Here is a 4,359-nt window from a genome sequence, read left to right on the forward strand (position 1 = left end):
ACTGTTCCCCACCCTGAGACTCTAAACTGTAGCCCCCCTAACGGAAGCCGCCTTGCCGCGTGGGGGGCTTGTGGTCCCACTGCTCTGGTGAGGCGGACCAGAGGGCTCACCATACTGGAGGGGTCACCAGTGAGGGATGAGACAAATGGCTTCCTGGTGCACCAAGGCCTAGAGGGATGGTGACCCACCCCTGGTTCATTCCATCTTGGACCAGGGAGTACTCTCCCACGTGTGATTGCCGTGCGAGCATCCGTATTACCAGGAGACAGATCCTGAGGTTGAGCAATGCTGCACGCTGGCCTGCAGCTAGCAACACACCTCTTTGGTTCTTATTCTGGTTAGACGGGTGCTTGATAGGCCCGGTCAAGTCAATCGGCTGGTCAATATGGCTAGGGTCAGCAGCACTATTCAGTCGGTAGCGCATAGGTCCCGCGACTGCCATCAGTACTGTATAGTGGCTGCGTATATTTCCTCATTACCCCTGTGGCTGTTGGGAGATTTTGAACCCAACTATAGCTTCCCCTCTTGGATCCATGGTGGGTTGGGGGGTGAGGAAATGAAGAATTCACAATTTGTATGAGTACTACAAATTTACAAAGATCTAGCTCTCTCCTGAGACCTGCGCAATCCCCGACCATTCCTCTGGAAATCACACGTCACTTTGGAACCTTTCCAGCTTCCAAGGGCAGAATGGGAATGTAATGGTTCCGGGCTCCCAACAGGTAAGAAGGGGAAAAGTCCTCCTCATCCACTAAGGAGATCTTACCTGGTAAATATGAAAGCATTCATATAGTAAGTACCTGGTAGTGAAGACCATTGATGGTGCATCAATCATGGATCTTGATCATTTTGAGTCATTGGAAATAGTTGAGTATGTCAACGTGATCCTCGATCACCCCACAGCGAGATGGTAGCCTGATAGTTGAGGTTTCTCACCAGACGAGAGTGACCGTCTGCGTGCGATATGCTACATTCCTGGGGCTCAAGTTTCATGCTCTCCTCATAAAACCCTCAATCAGTGTAAGGGAATTGTCTTTTCCCGAGACCTGATGAGGAGAAACTGTTAGAGGAACTAGAGATTTTAAGTAGTGGCAGTAAAACGTTTTAGGAAGAAAGTTGAGGGTTTTTGGAACAGTCGACACCACTTTCTTCTAACTTTTAACATTAGTCCTTCCAGAATCGGTTAATTGCATGGTACCACCTCAAGTAAAGCCATATGTGCCCAACCCTATGCGGTGCTTCCACTGCCAAGGTTATGGGCATAGAGCCAACTCTTGTCGTTTTAAAAAATGGGCAACCAAGAGTATGTGTAAAGTGGGTACAACAGGTCATCAAGGAGATGACAACTGTCCAGGTCCAATATGCTGTTACCACTGCAAGAAGCTCATGAAGCTTCTTCAAAGCATGTAAAAGTACAAATTTGAAAGGAAGTATTGGTAATAAGGAGCAAGGAGAAAGTTAGTTTTCCAGAGGCAAAGCGACGTGCCCGTGTGCTGTTTGCACAGCCAGTAGTCCTTTGCTTCGGTCTAGCCCATCCTCCTTCCCACAAACCCTTGCCTCCAATGCTTCTTACACCACACACTCTGCCACTTCCTTAAACCTCAGTCCCAAATTGCTGACACTGCCTCTGGTGAAGTTGTTCCACCAGAAACGGAGTAGGAGTGAGGGGTCTATTGAGGAGACTCCTCCTCCCAAAGTAAGTTCTTGGACCATCAAGCCAAGGCTCCAGTAGCCCTCAAACGGTGACATGCTCTCGAATCCCAGGAGGCTCTGCTGCTAGGCAGAATGCCCCTGAATAAGCTCAGGATGCCCTTTGCCAGTCAAAGGAATCCTGAGCCTTCAAAAAGACTCCAGCTGCCACAACATCCACAGGGGCCTCTGCTGCTAGACAGAATGCCCCTGAAGCAAAGGCTCAGGTCCATCCTTTGCCTAGGCAAAGAAATCCTGAACCTGTCCAAGGGAAACCTGTGGAAACTAGTTCCACAGGGCCTAACAAATTCCTAAAAAGGTCTCCCATGATCATGGAAAGGACAGCCTAAAGGTTGGGCAAACCTTGACACAGGTGCTGCCAAACACCTTATGAAGAATAATATAAAGAACTGGATACCCTAATCCATGGAACTGTCAGGGAATTCATGCAAATGGGAAGAACTGCAACATCTGATAGCTTCAGGAAACCCAGTTTGTGTATGCCTACAAGAGATTATGACCAGGGAAAATCGTCCCATTTCCCTGAGAGGATTCCAAGTTCAAGCCCATTATGGAACCTTTGACAATGGACCTCATGGAGGAGTAGCAGTAATGGTACATCAAGATATTCCCTTCCAGGCCATCCACCTGCGGACAACACTGCAGGTGAAGGCTGTGAGAATAGGCTTGACACGACTTTACTCTGTTGCATCCATCTACCTTCCTCCACATAATCTAAACATTAAGGATTTGGAAGATCTACTTGGGCAGTTGCCACATCCATTTCTACTCTTGGGAGATTTCAGTGGTCGGCATCACCTCTGGGGAGACACTTTGTGCAACCCTCGAGGAAGGGCCTTGGAGTCCTTGTTCTTTAAAAGTAGATGCAGTTTTTATGAACAATGACACTCCCACACATTTCCCAAATTCAAACTGGGACATTCTCCAATATAGACCTTCAATAGGCTCACCTGATTCACAGTTGAATTCACTTGGCAGGTTTATGGAAGACTTACATGGAAGCGACCATTTTCCAATAATTTTGGAGGAGGTGAATGGTATTCCAGCCACTGGAGTGCAGAGATGGCGACTTGAACATGCGGACTGGAATCTTTTTAGATCAACTGCAGTATTGCAGGATCTGTGAATGATTTCCAGTGTGTTCAAGATGCTGTTAATCACTTCACATCACGAATTCACCTTGCAGCAGAAGCATCCATTCCCAAAGTAGCGGGCATTACCGTCGACCTCCGGGACCATGGTGGTCTGATGAATGCCAACAAGCTGTCAGAGCAAGGAAAGCTGCATTAAGGCTGTTGAAACGAGGCCCCTGTGATGTAACCTTGATTCATTACAAAAGAAACCCGAGCCAAGGCCAGGCGAGTGCTAAAGGGGCAGACGGACGTCGTGGAGACAGTATGTCTCCTCGATTAACTCTGGGACCCCCTTAGCATGGGTATGGGACAAGGTGCGTAAGATCGCTGGAAAGAGCACATCATGTCACACCTGACTTTTGAAGATAGATGGCATAATCATCACAGACAAAAAGATGTTGCTAATGAGCTAGCTAAATCCATGGCAGAGATCTCCTCTGGAGCATCTTACACTGCCTGATTCTCCACTCTTCGGCTGAACAGGAACAACACCAGTGTCGTTCTTCAGTAGGAATGCAGCAGAACTTCCATACAACTTGCCATTTTTGCGCAAGGAGATGGACTCTGCTTTGCAGCTCTGCCGTAAGACTGCCCCAGGAAGTGACGATATTCCATACAAATGATATCTCACTTACCAGAGAGTCCCAGAAGTTCCTTTTTGACTTTCATAGGATCTATAGGGAGGGTACAGTGCCATCCACATGGAAAGAGGCTATACATTCCTGTCCTAAACCTGGCAAGATACTTCCACACCAGGAAATTACAGACCAATTTCTCTCACCAGCTGCATCTGCAAGCTGATGGAAGAAAATGGTAAACTTCAGGTTGACATGGTGCTAGAAAAGAAAACGTGCTGACCCCATATCAATATGGCTTTAGAAAATTGAGATCGACCAGATGCACTTGTAGGATGGAAACTGCTATACAAATTCCTTCGCACAGCGACGTCACATGTAGCAGTCTTCTTTGACCTTGAAAAGCTTATGATACTACTTGGAAGCATGGCATACTCATGAAGTGTATGACATTGGTTTAAGAGGAGCATTACCTACCTTCATACAAAGCTTCCTTGCTAACAGGAAATTTAGAGTTCGGTGGGAACAGTTTCTCTAACTGGAAGATCCCGCTGGAAGGGTCCCACAAGGAGTGTCTTAAGTGTGACCCTGTTTGCCATTGCTATAAATGACATGTAAAGGTTGTTCCAAGTTCTGTCTCATGTAATCTGTATGTGGATGACTTTACACTGTACTGCTCAGGAGGAAGCTTACAGGATGTGCAAGGACACATGCAGGGCTGCAATAAATCAGGTTGTACAGTGGGCAACATATCATGGTTCAAATTTTCTCAACAAACAAGACCATGGCTATACATTTCCACAAACGAGGAAAGTTCCATCCTTCCCTCTATTTAGGAGCAAACCCACTGCAATTTGTCCAAGAGGTGAAGTACTTGGGTCTAATTTTTGACTCCAGTCTTACATGGGGCCTCACAACAACAGTTGAAAGTAAAGGCTATA

This window comes from Penaeus monodon, chromosome 9 (assembly GCF_015228065.2).
Source record: "Penaeus monodon isolate SGIC_2016 chromosome 9, NSTDA_Pmon_1, whole genome shotgun sequence".
Lineage (NCBI taxonomy): Eukaryota > Metazoa > Arthropoda > Malacostraca > Decapoda > Penaeidae > Penaeus > Penaeus monodon.